Here is an 18,951-nt window from a genome sequence, read left to right as displayed (position 1 = left end):
TAACTCATTCCCTTCCAGAAGCTCTATGGTCATTTGATGTTACAGATTTGGAACTACAAAAAAACAAAAAAGCTTTCACAGATAAAGACTGTGAATACCTTAGCTGCAAATACACACGTATCAGTCATTCTTCCGTACAACCTGGTGTCTCAGCCCCTGGCAGTGTTTAGCTTCAACATCACTGAAGGAGAGCCGGGAGAGTGTCAGCAGGGCTCTGTGGGAAGGATGGGGATCCTATGTCAGGCACTGCAGTAAGGCAGATGCTGTGCAGCTGGGATGGAGAATTCCAACTCTAACCAAACCAGTTCTTAACTTGTGAGCTGGCTACACCCTTCTGCCATTTCATATGCAGTACATTTAGGGCTGCTTCCTACCTGTAGATGGCATCTCCCTGTTTGCAGCTGTGGCATAACATGCATGCAGCTTGGCTTGACGTTTATCAAGCCCAAATTGCTCATTACTCCTCAATTCTGCTTTATACATGCATTTCTGCTCCAGAGAGACATTTGCCACACAGGCCTTATCTGCAATTCAAACAACCCAAGACTCAAAAGGAAATGTTAGGGACTGGGAAAAACATTTCCTCCCCTCTCAACCCTTGCTCCAAAAGTAAAAAGCATTTTAACCTCTAATGATCTATTTAAATCTCCATCATGCAGAAACATTTTTTTCTTTCACTACAGGTAGAAAAAATGGACATATCTGAAGGTACTTCACTGACAAACATTTAGTTTTTTCAATATATTCTAAATCAAATTGTTCTTCAGACTTCTAGAGTTCTACTTTAATCTTATTCAACTATCAAAATAATGCCCAGTCATTACCAGCTATAATTACCTCAGTAATTTCTAATAAATAATGTGGGAGCTCCATTGAATCTCCTCCCCAGGGCTTTGCAGACTTCTGACGGTAGGAACTAGGAGATGGGAGGTAAATTGCCCTCTCTGCTTACCGGCAGTAAATCCTAACTTTCCTGGAAGAAAGCTCGTGCTGGCTGAGAGACAGGACATAACTGGATGGATCAGTGGTTTGAATCACTCGGATGGGCCTCTGTTCTCCTCCACTGCTCTTTCAGTCCCTCTGCTCTTCGGCTCCCTTCCAGCCCCGACTGCTATCACGCTCATTGTTATCTCTGTAACTGTGGTGATGGGTCATGGCAGCTGTGAAGTGCAGGCACAACAGAAATGATTTCATTAACTAGTTCAGACACTGGCAAGAGTGGAAGCTGTATCAGCTCTGGCTGCACAAGGAATGTCAAAATGTCCACACTGCCACGGTACAAACAGAAGTGAAGTTAATGGATATAAAACAAGCACCAACTGCATTTTTACATGCGATGTAGATGTAACTCTGAGTTTCATTACTCTATCAAAACGAGTGAATCACTTTGCTCATTTTCTTGCAGCATCTAAATTTCTTCCTCCCAGCACCTCTTTCCCTCCACCTCCCAAGTTCAGGATGCTAGCAGAAATGATGGAACAAGACACAAAGCTGCTTCTCTTTGTAAAAGAAAGTCATGTATGTCTTGCCTGTTATTTCTCCCTAGTTGCATCCATTACAGTGAAATAATGCTAAATTTGTCTAGCAATTAGCTAACTATAAGTACAAACAGCCTCCGACATCAGCACCATTTCTGGGAGCCCAACGTGCTAAATTATGGATACTAAGCAGAAAGAACTGGGGCACAGATTTGTGAAGAGAATTTCATCTATCTGAAAATGTTTATCTTTTTAAATTAATCTTGGCTAGCCGTGTGATTTTTAATTACATTTTTTTTTGGTGGAAACTCTAAATATAAATGCTCCTAACCAGCATTTAAGCCTATGCTTATAAATCAGATGCAAAAAAACAACATAGCAAAATACAAGAAATAGCACAGAAAGCTAAGCTGGTCAGGAGAAATTTACTCATGGAGAGGATAATTAATTATCATTTAAGATGGAATCCCAGTACTCTAACAGAAACTACAGGCAGTGGTGTTTTTATGTTAAGCAGAACTAGCAGGTGTTTAGACAGTAGAATACACAGCATGGGAAATAGACAGGTGAGCTGCACACACAGCTGATTTGCATGGCTTCTCCATTCTGAGATGTCACTGTTGTAGAGAAAAGAATGAGCTGTATTGGATATTGTCTGCTCTAACTGGGAGGATGCAACACTCTTCTCTTTTAGCTCCATTTCCAGGCTCCTTGGCAGCCGTTTTGCACAGAATATGTTGTAACCTCACTGTACAATGTTCCTTGGTTTTGTATCTCCAAGATAAAATTGTTTTGGTATTGAAAATCAATTTTAAAAAGTGGAACCAAATGGGATTATATATATATATATATATATATAAAGAGAGGAAGAAAGTTAATGATGTACATGTGAAGGGAAACTAGCAGCAGATTTTCTGATCACATCATAATTGGTGCTGAATGAGGAACATAAAGACTATTAGAGCTATACTAGAATAGCAGCCCTTATTCCCACTGGGCAGCAGTGCAAATATACCCCCAAGAATTCAGTGATAAAATAGAGAAAATTGAACGTATATGATAGAGAGCCAGAGTGAAACGAAGCATGAAAAGAAGTGCAACACAGAAAGCTTAAAAGGGTTCAAGGGCTGAAGACACCGAGGAAAGAGAAAGTGTGAGAGAAGTATGAGCCAGTACAACTGCAAGAGGAAAACAGCAACAGGATTTTCAGTGAGTGAGGCTGGAAGGAATAGAGGGTAACCAAGCATAAACATGAAAGAAAAAACAGAACTACGAATGAGTGTAAAATTGAGCAACAGAGCATGGCAGACTGAGAGGTTGTGATGTGGTAAGATACGGCAAAAGTAGGAAAACCAGATAAAGAAGAGTTTTAATGACGAATTATTTTTTTAAACCTTCATTATTTATCAGAAAAGAATCTGTTACATGAAAACAGACCAGCATGCAATGGAAGAAATAAAGAAGAGCCTCGTTGACCACTAAAAATTTTAAATAAATGAGACATTTGGAATTTCCTTCAGTTTTGTCCAGCAATTTGAGGTGATCAGAATAACCACACAGTGTGTCTACTGGAAAACAGCAAACTGCAAGAACAAGGAGCCAATAACTTTACAAGTGCAGCTAAGACCTTAAATATTTTCTCTTTCCATGATGAACTGTTCTTATGTCATAGTCTCCAGTGAAGTCAAACATATGGATAGTATCCCAGCAAAAAGTTTTCAGCAAGGGATTAGGAACAGAGGTGTTAGGAATGATAGAGATTAGGGACAAATATCTCTAGCAGATGTCTAAAGAAAAGGTCTACTGCACAGCCGTAGTTTCATTTAAAATATTCATTATGAAACCAGGAAATATTTCTCAATTGATGTAAAAGAAACTTTGAAGAAACACAAATATTCAAATTCCTGTTTGGGTATCAACAGTTATGGTGCCTTCATGGATCTCCTGCACTCTTTCTTTCATTTCTAGACTACAGGATGCATTTTTTTTTAAACCCAGTACTCCTTCCAAGAGTTTCAAGACAATCTACGTAAAATGTCAAGTAGAAGAAAGAGTAAGCTATTTCAGCTGTGTAGTTAATGCCAGAGAAACCACTTGTTTTGTTTTTTGAAGACTCCCTGAAGTTTATTAGTGTAAGAGTATTAAAGCCCAAAGGTGGAAGGCTTCCCTGTGAACACAAACTCTCAAAAATACTGATTTCATTTTACCTTTCTACATTCATATTTATTTTATAAAAAAATCCATTTGTCATATTCTTGTCACACTATTGAAAAACTAGAATAAAAGATTCATATAGATTCATTCATATCTTGAAGGTTACTGAAGGTGTACATGGTGAATAAAAACCTTATTTGTGCTTATTCTTTCTCAAATTTGGATCTCATGGACTACAATTCACCAACAGTTTTCTAAAAGACTACATACAGAAAATACTGTAAATAATAACAAAATAGTCAATTAAAATAAGTTTTGTTATCCCTTTTACCCTAGAAATTCTCAAAACTTAACCTGCATCACGAAAGTAAGAGAATCCTTATTTTTCAATAAAACAATATAGGTGCTCATCAAAATGCTGCTAGTAATTCTGCTGATGTGCAATTCAGAATGGCTTCCAAGTCATTCTCCTGTACTTAGAATAGCTTTGCAGTGCTAAAAAAAGTCATTTGATGAAGAGCATAAAAAGAACATGAAAAGGGAGGTGAGTCCAAAAGAAAGCTGATTCCACCTATTCACATTTATCCATAATATAAAGCTATATTTCAAAGAGACTACCTTCTCTTCCTGTTGAAAATCTACAGACTTTGACAACGTATATTTTGCACCATGAGTGCAAAACACATGCCAGATAGGCCTGGGTCAATAGCTTTAGGGCTACCTAACTTGAATAACCAGCAAAATATATGGAAACGGCATCAGTGACATGCAGATGACCTACAGTGCAAAAATGCAAATTGGGACAAACAGGACACATAATGCAATTCTACCCAAAAATAAATAAATGTATGCTCCATGTGAGAGACCGTGTCATGTTCAGTTACTGTGGCTGAATGGGGCTTCGGCATGGTCAGTTCTCATGCTATCATGAACAGAGATGATGGCCACTTATTAACAATCTCACTACATTTCTTGCAGGACTGGGGCTGCTTCCCAATATGTTTTGGTCAAACATGAAAATAATAACTAGTTTTTAATGTTCCTCCTCCCGTGTCAGTGTGTTACAGTTTTTCTCCTCTCTGCTCATTCTTTCCTCTTGTGCAATGCTATGCAGGGGCTTTTTATGTCTGATAATGATGGACACTAACTCCTCATAAATAAAATCTAAGTTATTGGGAACTACAGGTTCTCAGCATCTCTCAGGATCAAGTTTGTATTTTGCAGAACACTTCTGTATCTTTCAAGACAGGAAGTAGTGCAGGAGAAAAATCAATGTGCCAGGCAGAGAAATAACAGGTGGATGAAAGCTTTTTCAATACATGCTGTGTGTTTCTTTACAAATTGCATTCTATGAACCACCCACTTTGAAAGGCATCTACTTTCCCACACAAGTGCTTTCAGTAGTTCAGGTTACACAGAGAGACTGTCACTCAAAAGACGACTTAAAAACAGCATTCTTAAAGCTTAACAGCTTTCCTTTTTTCTCCATCAACACTTCTTTTTGTTTGCCTAAAAAGGTTGGTGTGACTAATTAGTCCCCTACACTGTGCTTTAATAACAATAATATTACCTAGCCTATATAGTGTTTTTCATCAATAGATCAAAAGTACTCAGTAAAGAAGGCTAGTGTCATTACCTCACCAAGTAATACCCAAGAAATAATCAGCTCTGCTGATTTAATCCTTAAAAATGGTGTTTTAAAACCATGAAGAAGCCAAAACATAAGCCTCAAGAAATATACCTTCTCTAGCAAAGGAGATCATGGCCTTCTCAGTGGAACCCAGGAGGGCTCCATGAAGCAAAAAAAGGAATATATTTGCAAAGATACCATGCAGGATTAGAAGGGACCTTTTCAGTTATTGAGCTAAGGCCCAGTTGTCCCATGCTGATATATCATATAAGCCCTTTCTTAAACAGATCAGGTTTTGCCTTAGAACTAGTGAGAGCTTTTTCCCTTTCTTTAATTCCTCTGAGAGGCTGTGCCAGAACTATACTGATCTGATGAACAGATACTGCCCTCCAATTTCCATCCTAAATGTGTTGTTGATCTGATAAAACCCATTTGTCATGGTATTAACAGTATCTGTTCATCTGAAAAGCTCTGCCCTGCCTTGTGTATATAGAAAGCTCTCAATCTGGTAAAGGAATGGAAAAACACAATTAAGTCTCCCATTCTAATAACTAGCAAGGTCTATCAGATTTTGCCTTTGACTATTGACATATGTACATTATCCACTGCTTTTCAGTGTCAAATTCAGCTCTCCTAGTAATATTTATTAAAAGCCCATGATCTAGACCCAACGCAATGAAAATTACCTAAGAGTCCACTAGTGTGTATTAATGTCATTCCTTCCCAAGGCACCTTCTTTATACTTACAAACATCGAGCTTCATGGGCCATTCTATTGCCCTGCTTAAAAAAAAATCACAAAAACACAAAAATCAACCAAACAAAAGTTCAGATGAAGATTCTAGAACACCACGATCTATCAGGACACTTCATACTCCTCACATTTAGACACTTTTCCTCCTGTCAAACTCTACCTAAATCTCCCACTGCTGCGATTTAAGGCTGTAACTTGTTATGTTCAGCTCAAATCCACTTGTGTATACAATGAAAAGTCTAGCCGGCTTGCAGTACTGCATGCAAATGTACACTCCTCATCTTCCTGAGAATTTTTCTATTTATCAACCTTTCTCTCTTTAATCAGCCAGGAGAGAGGTTTGACTTTCCACTACATGCTTTACGACAGGACTAAGATACACTTCTTTCTCAACAAATATCTTCAGATAAAATGCTTCAGATTTCTATCATTACTGCATCTTTTTTACCCTATTTTTGCTACTTGAACAAGTCGCAAAGTCTTCTTCATATGATTTTTTCTCCTGTCTCCTTGGCTGACATCACCATCAACTTGGTAAGAACATTCTGCTGTTTTCTTTGCAAATAAATAATCAATAGGGTTCATTAGGAGAGTGTTTTTCCCTGTATGGATTCTCACAGCCATTATTTCATGTTCATGTTCAACCAGCCATCTTGAAATAATTACAATGCTGACTTTTTCAGTTTGCTCTCTAATTTTTCCTCCTTTTCTCCAGTATCAGTACCTAGAAGTGTACCTGTCACTTTATGTATGTATGGAAAACGGTTATCAAATACTTAAGTGTTCTAATTAATTAAGTTGATTATTTTGTGATACACTGGAACTGCTGATTAGAGTACAGAGGCAGAATATAACTTCCTTATCAAGTTCCAGCTTTCATCTTTCAGAGTTGTTTGATTCCTCATACTATTTTTAACTGCATAACCACCGGATGTCCTACTGGGTAGCTAATCATGTAAAGAGCTGCTAGAGATGCTTAGATTTGCCTTAAATAATCCTTGCACCATCCATTACCAAGAATGCCTCAGTTGCTGGTCACTTTCCTCTTTTTCTTCCATACCTAGTTCATTCAATATTGTATTCGCCCTTGAAAGGACCAAGTAGGTATATTTCCTGTATTCTTTGTATTAATAGCAAATCAGCTCTTTACTTAACAATTCTTGCTGTTGCAGTTTTAGCAGCCACTGTAATTACTTAAGAATATCAGCATTCTATATTTCAATTAATTCAGCCAATTGTTCCTTAAGATTTCCTTCAGTTTTAGAATACTGATTCAGTTAATCCACAAACGCTTGATGACCACCAAAGACCAAACGTCCATTTGAGAGTTTTACTGCCAGCTTTCACAGTTAGAATGAATTTCAGACACAAGAACTCCTTGTAAATACAAAAGATTGCAACCTAAAAGAGTAATTTGGAATGGATAATAACATACATGTTTCCGTGATGCTGAATCCTTACGCATCTATGTGATGCTCAAATACAACAATGAAGCTAGAGAGATAGACAGTGGGGCTGCTTTTGGTAATATGACAAATGATGCTCTTATACTTGAGCTTGATTTCTTCCTGACTCCCCAAGATAATACCCTCTCCTTTTTATCCACTTTTTTGCTACATCCATCTACTTGCAATGCATGCATAACTTTTCCTTTTTTTCTCTCCTTGCTTGGCTTATTACAAAAGATGTGGTTCCTAAATCCTTTGTTCAGCTCCCTACAAAGGAATTGCTTGTGACAAGTAACAGTAACACCTTTGCAGGGTGCTTTCCTCACTCCCATTCATTAGTTCCTCCATCCCTAGTTAAAGCCTCAAATCCTCAGTTCTCACCACACAATTAGAAATCCTCTTCTGGGACACCCACTAAAAACACGTCTCCCAACCTTCACCCCTTCTTTTTGTGATTCCTTCTCTCTCACACTGACTGAAAATCCAGCTCTGCCAACAAGCACTACCTGTAATTGCCACAGGTAAACTTTCTACCATTAGGAGCTCTTTATTCCCTGCCTGCCTCTAAGCAGTCTCTCTCTTCCTCCACAGCTTCTCAACCAAATGTTACTTCTGGGTAACCAGTCTTGAAGTGCAAAATTGTAATTAGTACAAAACCGTCCTCTGTTTAGAAATGCCTCAGATTTTTTTCCATTATTTCTCTGCAGTCAAACTATAACGAAAAGCCCATGACCTTAGTGGAATACTTCTAAGCAATATTCAGATAATATAACAACTTCCTACTCCTTGCAATTTACTGTTGGGTATGTAAGGTAAACAAACATTTAATTATTAAATATATAACACTGTTTAAATATGCAAATATTTTCCAAAACAGTTTGCTTTCAAAGGCAGTATTCTAGCCTTAGAAGAATAAAGGAAATGACATATTCCATCCTCTACTGTACACCAGATTTCATATTCATAGACTGCAGTCCAGTATGCCTTAAATGTTTTTTCACCCCCCAAAAAACACCATTTTGCTTTGCCTCAGGTTGACAATATTCTTCTATATCTGGTCCCCTTGAGTGAATCTGCAAAATAATCTATTATGCCAATTAAGGGAAAAGCAGTACTAACTGTTGTGGAGATGTTGGGGGGATGTGTGTGTGTGTGTGGGAGGGGGGGGAGGGGGGCGGTTCTGCCCTTTCTTTAACAGTAGCAAATGCAATGTGTAATAGCAATTTTTTCTAAGCTGATGTAATTTTGTCTTGATTTACTGGCCGATTTTGTTTTTTGGTCCCCAAGGTAGACAAGTAACTATTGATGGCAACAAAGTTCTTCTTTTTAAAAGGCCATTTTTAATAAAACTTGGGAAGCTTCCGTGACTAGAAAACTTACAGGCCTGCTGCTGTTACGAGGCGCATCCTAAGTGAGGAGTGCGGACAGCAGGCATTTTAGAAGCAGAAAACACCGTGGCGATACAAGAGTCTTCCTTCCAAGAGGGAATAAATCAGCCCCCCCAGTACAGCCAAGTCTAAGGCTGGGGACCTCTCTTTTCTGCACAGGTTTTCAGAAGTAACAACTGGGTAAAAGTTTTTGGGTGCCCAACTTGAGCCTCCTCAAATTTGAAGGGGCCTGTTTTTTTAAGCAGTAGAAAGATTGACTCAAAAACCTGGTAATGCCAGCATGGTAGCATTTACAATTACAAACTGCTTAAAATTTTACTTAAGTGCTTTCACACTATATGCTGTACAAATTGATCAGCTACATCCCTGTTCAACCTGCAAATCCACCTTCTAACAAACAAGGTCTATCGGGCACATACAGATGACTAACCATTTTGCTGTTGAGCTCCCTGTGTTGCTTTGTCTTAATCTGATGTGTTCTTCTCTGACTTACGAAACTGTAATGTGCTGCTCCCAGCAGAGAGCCTCCCCTTTTGGAAGTACTCAGAAGCTGACAGAACAACTCCCCGAACAAGTGGGAGATGCCAATTGCACTTTAACACCTATACAGACAGGACTTAGGTATTTTATTGTAGTTAGCAGGTGACAGTAGTAACACCATCTCAGAAAAGTGTTTTGTTACTTTTGGGGCTTCTGTATAAGGGTAAGCTTATGCCAGTCTAAGATGGCATTCCTTTCAAACAGCAATTGCTGTCAACTAGCGTAATATCCCACATAACTGCTTTTATAGGTACATATGTCATTTTGGAAGCTGTTTCGACTGAGCAGTATTGGTGTAAATTATAAAGTTTTCTACGTGGATTCTTTCTTGACACCAGATTCATCCTGAACATCCTTATTGCGCTACAAATCTAACCAAACTTGTGTGGCAAAATGAAAAGTAAAAGTGGAAAAACAGGAGCTGGGGATAGGGAGAAAATAACTTTTTGGAAGAGAAGGGGTAGTGATTCACATACCAAGACAACAGTTCCCATAGTTTTCAACATCCTGATTTAATACCTGTGACTCCTGAATACAATAAAAACCATGAGTTCTGTACTAGCTTTGTTCGAGAAAGAATTTTCTTCTCTCCATCTCCTGACAGTGGTCTTCAATTAAAGCCTGCAATGATGAAACTCACTGAGATTGACGGAGGAAATAAAAGGAGAGAAACCACTGAAATGCATCTTCAGAAGCAGATTATTAAATGTCCCGCAGACATCGGTGCGAGTGACAGCCGCCAGAGCTTAGAGAAAAAAGAGAAGCGGAAAATTAAACTTCTCATTGGGCCTGATGATGATTAATATCTCTTCTCTGATGAGCTGAAACTGCTTAATCTCTGCTACTAATACTGAATCACTGAGGTGCAAGTATGGTAGCTGAAGAGAAAGAGGGTATATGAGAACGTTTAAAACTGGGGAGAGGAAGAAAAGAGAAATAACTGAGGTATGTTTTGCTCCTAAATATCTAACCTGCTAAAGCAAGAAACTCAGAATGAAGTTGAGAGTCGCTATCAGCAGCTCTGAAGTCAGATTGCTGTGAGGCAAGGCAGAACTCTTGGGCAAACAAAGTTGCACGATTTAAGGGAGATAAATAGTAGTTTCCAATTGTTTGGTTAAAGGCATTTGCATTCTACGGGAAGACTACTTAATTCATCACAGCTCCATTCAAGTGTATGTGAACAGGCAACTAATACCTTCACCCAACTCAAACATGTTAGATAATTGTTATTTTCAGATTTACTTACCTCTGTGTACATTGGAAAAGCTATAAAGAGAGTTGGTTGGAGTTCCTTGGAAACCAATAATTATGTGCAGGCAGATTTTTTATACTTGCTTCCTATAAGAATATCCTGTAAAATGCAACCTCTCTGTTGAGATTTTTCCCTTAAACCCTTGGGTTTAAGCACTGAAGCAAAAGGTGAAATAGCTAAATCCATTATAGTTAATACTCCTAGAAAACATTCTGTGTGTATTACATTTTCAGACCAAAAGAAACCTCTGTTAAGGTCACTGTAGATCACTGGAGATACACATTTTAATAGTTTGATTAGTAGAGAATAAAAAGATGACTTTTATAGCACCCAGTCATCTGAAAACACTATTCCTGCAAAAGTTAACAAGCAAAATCACTGAGTTAGGTTAAATTAAATCCAGTGACAGGCAGGAAATTTACTGATTGTGAAATATTAAAGCTGTGGTATTAGTTCAGTATGATTCTAGAATACGGAATGACTTAATGCTATGAAAAAAATAAATGAAAAATCGGCTATTTCTTAATGCCGTAAAGTTAACTTATAAACACTGTACACTGATTTTATTTTTTTTTTGGAGAATTCAGATTACAAGACTGTTAAAATATGAGTTTACAGGCCTTGATCCCATGAATAATTTGTTTGCCAAATTAGTGTTCAAATAAATCTTATTTCCTAACATTTATAAACGTTCTTGCAGCCGAAACTGTGTTTGATTTGATCCTTCTGAAAGGTTATTTTTCTCAACTGAAAAGACAGGGTAAACTGGAGCCCAGCACAAAGAATCTGCTTGGGGAAATAGTTTTGTTGAAAAGGGCTGGCAATGGATCATCCTGGTAACTAGTTTCTATCAGCTACAATAAGGTTAGTAATTATCCCATAGCTGTTAGGAGGTAAATTCATATGTTTTAGTAGTTAAAGCACTCTCGTCTATAGCTCTCAAGGTGCTATTTCTTATAGTCTGCTTTATGTACTGAATTATCTCATAGTCATAATCACTTATTTTAGATGAAACTGTTAAAATCATCCTTCTAAAATATGTTTTAGAATCATAGAAACACAAGGTTGGAAGGGACCTACAAGATCATCTAGTCCAACCATCCTCCTATCACCAATACTACTTACTAAGCTACTAAATCATATCTTGCAGGGTATTTTTCTCATCTACTTCTCATTTGTCACTTCCTACCTTGAATCCAGAAAAATCTGACAAGGATTACAGCTTAAAAAGGTGGAGTAAGGTATTCAGAGATATGCTAGAATCTTCCATCAGATTTGAAATTAAGTTCAGAAATCTGGTAAAGTTCTGGCATATCTAGATGGCACAGGTCAGATGCAGGGATCACCAGCCAGCTTTATTCTATCAACTCTACAGACTTATACAGCCTGCACTATGCAAGATATTAGAGACTGTGCTTGTTAACAGTCCCTCTAATCTTAAAAATCTACAAATCTTCACAAGCCAAGAAAACTGTTTTATGCAATTTTTTGGGAGAACCTAAAAATCTGTCTGCCAATTCCATTTTGAAACATTAATTAAACAAAAGACTGCTTTGACATCTCTGGGAGAGATGTACTGACAAGTAAGGAAGGACAGATGAGTGATAAAACTCAGGCAGTTGGACTTGATGATCTTTGTAGATCCCTTCCAACTGTTCTGTTCTATTCTGTTCTATTCTATTCTATTCTAATTCTAATTCTATTCTATTCTATTCTATTCTATTCTACTCTGTTCTGTTCTATAACAGGAAAAATAGGAAAGGAAGAAAATGCTGGGAAAAAAAAGGAACACAACTACTTCTGAATTATTATTTTTACTCTGTTTAATGACATCATAAGCAGATAGCTCTTCCATGTCTTTTATTCCAGCAATTCCTTCAAGTCCTTTCCAGCATATAAGAGTATTTCTGTTTTATTAGCTGTGGCTTTATTTCAGCTCCAGACATAATCCTGTCTATATTACAAGAATACTATGCAACATTCTTTGAAATTTAACTACACTACGACAAACTCAATTCCCTGTCTAAAGAGCAAAATGAAGATGCTCTGGTAGCACCAACAGCTAGCTATAGATGCACTAGTTTCAATCCACTTAGGAAGGACACTGATCCCTTTGAAGTTGTAAGGGGGCAGGCTTCACAGCCTTGAAATCAGTGCCCAAGCTGATCAGGATTCTGCTTCTCAGACTGGCCAATCTGTCCCTTAGCAGTAGCTGTGCTAGCTCAGCTAACAGCCCCACAAGCAGGTGTGACTGTACTACAATCACACCTTCAGCTTATTTAGTAAATACACATCCAGGACTTTATGCTTTAAATCCAATTTTGTAAGCTACTCCAGGTGTCAGAAAGTGTCCACTAGTCTAAAGACACATGGCGACTTAATTGGGCACCTACAGAAGTTCAAGAATAAGTATGTAGAGAACAGATCATGCATTTCTTATTTAGTCCAGATTTAGACCTGTTTTATTACAAGTTCACTGGCAGAGTACCTCATTACAGAACACTAATAAAGACAGTCAAATATTTTAACTAGTCTTACACGTTATCTTCAAAAATACATATATAATAAATTTAACAGCACAGAAGGATGTCCTGTTACGGGCTGTGGATTTAACTTAGGAAAATGTGATGAACCCAGCATTTTTCTTAATTTTACTTTTGATACTTTCAGTTACTCCCTCACTCCAGCTATTGATCTTTGAAAACTCTGACATTTGGCAATTTAAAAACTGAGCAGAGTTATAAAGGAAAAAAAAAAAAAAAAAGGTTTAAAATCTTGATGGTTATATCCTGCACTTTGAGTTATATTTCACAGAACTATGCAGAAAGATATTCATGCTACAGGTTAGAAAAAAAAAATGACTACAGCAGGGTAGCTCAAATGGCTTGATCATTTTTAAATTGGAAGAAAATCTCATGTTAAAGACATATCATTCTCCAGGTCATCAGCTCTTCCTCCTATTGTTGGTATCTACAAATTTGAGTGAACCAGATGACTGCTGTCTGCCTACTTTTTTTTTTTTTTTTTTTTCCTTAAGTTAGCTGTGCATTCCACTCAATTCTCCAAGCCCTCAGATTCGAGTCTCAAAACAAGAATTGCAGAAGGCAAAGCAACACAAGAGAGGTAAAACTTCAAGGGAGGGAAATAACTACTCAACTGAACAATTCAGCAGCTGTCATGACTGAAAAACGTTTGAAAAGGGTAAAGATGAAATAAAGAGATATATTGAAGATACTGGTATTCTTAAGCTAAGCATACCTAAAACACATCCATCTAATATCAGCACATTAACTTTCATACTCTGTTGCTTTTCCTAAACCATCCCAGAGCATTATCTGCACAACAAAAGAACGATCAGACATGATAGGTGAAGTACGTCTTGGAATTTATTTTTAACTTGGTAAAAGATCATTCAGTTTGACTCCTTCTCCTTGTATTATGTGTATTTAAATAAATATTCAAAATTAAAGTTTCAGAATCACTGGAAGACACTACAGATACAATTTGCTGTTTAACAAGAAAGATTCTTATTTCAAGCTTTTTCCTGATCTCAAAGAGCACAGATTTTAAATATAAAAACTCCACAAAACCCAAATGCCACAAGTCAGTTGTCCTGAGTTACCTGAAACATTCACTGGAATCAAAATGCTGAATTTTTGTTTCAATCTTTTACAGCATTTTATTATTTTTTCCATCCTGTTTAGTATACACTTGTTGACCTGCTTGCCCGCTCACCCCCAAAACCCACTGGCTTTGTTAGAGGGAAAGAAGTCAGAGGTAATGAAGCTTCTGCAATTGTCAGGAGTACAAAAGAGAGGAGAGAGATGCTATATATTTTCCCATTGAGAAATATGCTGCAACATGAGCTCAAGATTTATTTAGACACCGAGAGACCCATATGGGAGCTAGATTTTATAAATGCCCTAATTGTGGGAAAAGCAGCTTCAACATCAATCAGCTGCATGACATTGATCACAGCAAGTCAGGCTACATTAGTTCCAGCACTCAAAGAAGGTCTGGCGTACTTATAAAACGGCACATTTTGTTTCGAAAAGCCAAGCACTACTTGTTAGGGGTTGGGCTTTTTTAAAAACATGACAGTTCAGCTCATCTTGCTTTACTATTTTTCTGCAGAAAAATATTTTTTGACTACAGTGTTGGGAAGTATCCATCCTTGAAGTAGAGAAAGAGGAAGAATCAGGGAATAGCTCTGTTACTGCTAATCTTCCAGGCAGCCCTGACAGGTTCTAGGGGATGTCCCTTCTTCTCAGAAGGAATCTGCTTATCTTTGCAGAATGAAACTTTTATATACCACATTTACCCCAAAAGTTTGCTCAAAGAATAAGGAAGAGAAAGATGAAGAAAAATCTTCAGAAAACCCACAGATTATATTCAGCATAAGCCTCTGTTCCTAAGAAGCTGGCACCTTATTCCTGCTCACAGAATTCCTTTCTACTCGGATCTTTATGTTTCTGCCAGAAATGACAAACTAAGAGCCAACTAGAAACAAAAAGCCAAGACAAAACTGGTAGATGTGTTTAGAAACAAAAGGTTGAAAAAAAAAATCCATCCAATCAAGTGACATATAAAGAGGAAAGAAGGTAAACCCAGAGCTTACTTTACTTTTATGAAAGAATAAATGTACTTAAAAATAAAAATAAAAAAAGGAAAAGGGTATCAAAAGAGAACATATGTGTCTGGGTAGTATAATTCAAAAGAGCACTATGGACTTGTTTCTTTTGGTACAACAACCTGACCAAAGAAGTGGCCACTGCAAGACTCATGGCATTTCCTGAGATTATAATATATTGCTTTAAGAATGTGAATTTCTGGCAAGCTAAGGAAGAAATAGCACTAACAACTATTTTGGTGTTGAGCCATTCAGCAGACCTTATTTGTTGAGGATAAAAGTGTATTACAGGAACCTAAGTACTAAGTATAAGTTTACTTAAAGGAGTGGTTGAGAAGAGAACCACTTGGTCCTCACAACTCCAATCTTTAAAGCAAAATCTAATTCTGGTAATGCCGAATTTGTAAGCTAAAAATTACAGGCAAAGAACCAGATTCACAGGTTTCACACTGGGGACCTATTGGTCAAAAGAATACTTCAACCAACCTTTGTATCCAAGTCACAAGGGTTTCATAAAAATAAGAGTTTCCTAGGATAACACAACAAAACTCATGGTGACTGATTTTACTCTTTTGGGATTTCTTTTGGGACATACTGAAGAAGATATCTTGATTGCAGCTGAGATAAAGAGGTGCTAAACTGACAATTCGCAGCATATCTCCCCTAAAAAAATAACAGAAGAAGAATAAAACATCAATCCAGGATGGAAATGTGCACAGAACAGCTTTTAAGAAGGGGTTGACATATGCTAATCTTAACTAAAATACATCTCCTGCAAACCTGTTCTGGCACCCACCACAGTAACACCCTTATTATATGGAGAGGCACCCTTTCAGGACCTCGTTTCTCAGAACTTTATTAAAAAGACAAGATCAATACATAGGTTGAAACTTCTGCTTTAAATGGACATTGTATTAAGTTTTCTTTTTTAATCCTGTTGAGACATACAATGGATAAAATTCAAGCAAAATGTGCAAATCATAATGAAAAAAGCAATTTCAGATTTCGCCTCTTTCTGATTACATTGTCTGTGAAGGGATTATTTTCTGATATTTGTACATCAGTTGAAAGTGTCTGACAGACATTTTAGCAATTAATTACTTATATGCCTCCTGCTTTGAGCAACTTATTCTAAGTATTAAAAATTCAGGCAGTTTTCATCATGCACACAGATCATGTGATAAACTTTTGGTGCTTAACTGGATAAAGCTGAACTCCCAGAATCAGTTTTCTGATTCAAGTATTCACAAATATGATTTCAAAATCTGCCTCCTATGAATATTAAAACTGGATATTCATTGTTTCTGTAGAGAGTCTCCCCAATTAACATATCCACTAGAATATTTATGGAAAGCATACACAAAAAGAGTGTGAACGGCATCAAAGTCAATCCATTTAAATACTAAGATGAATATTTGCAGCCCTCAATCATTTCATTTTATTGTATTTTATGAGGTGTTTGCCCAACTCTGGCTTCAATCATATCCCTACAGATTACTTGGACTAAAGTGTGCTCTATGTCAGAAAAAGATAGTCGCCCAACACTGGAGTGAAAAGAGGACAATATAGAAAAGCAAGTCCCAGGAAAGAAGAAAGGCTCTGCTCTTAAAATGATAGCCTGGCAGGTAAGGAAAAAAAATAATCAGCTTCCTGCTCGCTCACAGACATGATCTCACACAACCTCTTCCTAAGTTTTCATCTTAAGCTAATGTTACTGACTCTTCCTTTCCTTTAATATATTTTCTAAACAGAAGCCATAAACAAACACTTGAGGCTTTCCAACCTCAAGTGGATCCACCATGCAGAAACTGAAAACTCGAGTGTATTTTCATCCTGTCAATATGGAGGTGTGACTGAATATAAAGAGGGCACAAAGCCACAGTGGACACGTTTTTAAAGAAATCAGTGAGCTAGAGAGCATGTGTCAAATTACCATTCCAAGTATCCATTTCAGGTGACCTTCATGGTAAAGGGGATAGTAAACTGCTGTTTATAGCTGGGAAAATGATGCCACTCCTTGAGATACTATTGGTTAGTGAAATTCCTATTTTCTTTCTAATGAAAATTCATTATGTTATATTTAATTATTTCCTCTTCCCTGTTTCAAATGCACTCCACCCTTCTCACTCTATTACCTTGCCTTTTGAATGAAATTTAAGAATGTTGAAACAATTAGCTTTTTCATTCAAAGTAACTGATAACTGAAATTACTCTACCTTTGTGTATTATTAAAAACAACAACATTAACCAGGTGCGTTCAAAGGCTATATAATATTCAGAATCCTCTTTAGTATTCTAGTTCACAACCTTAATAGACATTTATACATGATTAATGAGGCTTTTAGTAGCTGTTGCTGTCACAGCTTGGGTAATGCCACCTCCAATGAATATTCCAAGGCAGGGTCTTACTTGCCGTGTCTGACTGACAGCTGTGAAGTAGCTGGGTGCAATGTACTCTCTGACAAGAGAAACAAACAAAAAAATGAAACGAAATCCTGTCCTATAGAACTGCAAACTATTTAAAAAACAACACAAGGGAATTGATCACATTGGGGCATATTTTATATTACACTAACAAAGGGCTTATAAAGGGTTTCTAAACGTGATCTCACTGCCATGCTAGGCAAATGAATAACCAAAGTCCTTAGATATAAACATATATGAAGGAGTAATGTAATTTTTAATTACATCAAGAGAGCATAATTTTAGGACACAGAACAACAGATATCACCACTGAAGAGAGACATTTGATTCCAGTGCCCTGAAACAAACAAAAAAACAACTGCAAAATATTATTTTTTTAAAAAAAAAAAGAGCACAAAATTCTTTGCCATGACAACTCAGCTAGCTCAATCGGTTTAGCTTAGTGGGAAAAAAAAAAGACTGAGAGGTGATTTAACTGCTGTATGTAAGTAACTTTAAAAGGAAACATACTGAGCTCTGACAGGGGAATTAGTATGGATTTACTAACAGTACATCATGCTTGACCAACCTGACTGCTTTCTGTGATGAAATGACTAGATCTCTGAATAAGCGAAGACCAGCTGATGCAATTTCCCTTGAATTTAGCACAGCTTTCAATATGGTCTCTTATAAAACCCTGTATCCAAGCTGGGATTTTACTGTCTAGATAACTGGACTACTAGATGAGTGCAAAACTAGCTGGGCTGTGGGGCTCAAAGGGTGATGGTTACTAATTTGCTTTCTGTTTGGAAGTCAGTTACAAGTAGAGTTCCTCTGCATCTATTCTGGACCAGTCCTTTTCATATTTTTATCAATAACCTGATGGAGAAATCAGAATTCAACCTTACCAAGATTGCAAATGACACCAAGTGTGGGGAGCGTAGTCAAGGCACTCACGGGCAAGAGTGCCCTCCAGGGGGACCAGGACAGGCTGGAGGAATAGGGCAACAGCAACCTCATAAAATTCAACGTGAGTAAGGCAAACCCTCTACCTGGGATGGACTAACTCTCATAATGGTACAGGCTGGTGACTAGTTCTTCTGGGAAGGACTTGGGGCCTTGCTGGACAGTTAAATATGACCCAGCAGCATGCCTGGATAATGATGAAAGCCAATGGCATCCTGTATCAACAGGAACACAGGAAGTAGACTATGGGAAGTAACCGTTCCCCTTTACTTGACACTCATTAGACCACATTTGAAGTACTGTGTCCAG

The 18,951-nt window shown here is 37.5% G+C and overlaps 1 protein-coding gene across 1 annotated transcript in view; it reads right to left on the bottom strand.

Annotated features, from left to right (window-relative positions):
* The window catches only part of LARGE1 (LARGE xylosyl- and glucuronyltransferase 1), a 282,149-nt gene that overhangs the window by 178,040 nt on the left and 85,158 nt on the right, over positions 1–18,951 (bottom strand). The window lies entirely within an intron of this gene.

This window comes from Oxyura jamaicensis, chromosome 1, assembly GCF_011077185.1.
Source record: "Oxyura jamaicensis isolate SHBP4307 breed ruddy duck chromosome 1, BPBGC_Ojam_1.0, whole genome shotgun sequence".
In the NCBI taxonomy this organism is placed as follows: domain Eukaryota; kingdom Metazoa; phylum Chordata; class Aves; order Anseriformes; family Anatidae; genus Oxyura; species Oxyura jamaicensis.
Note: the sequence above shows the minus strand (reverse complement) of the source record. Positions and strands in the feature narration are given on the sequence as shown.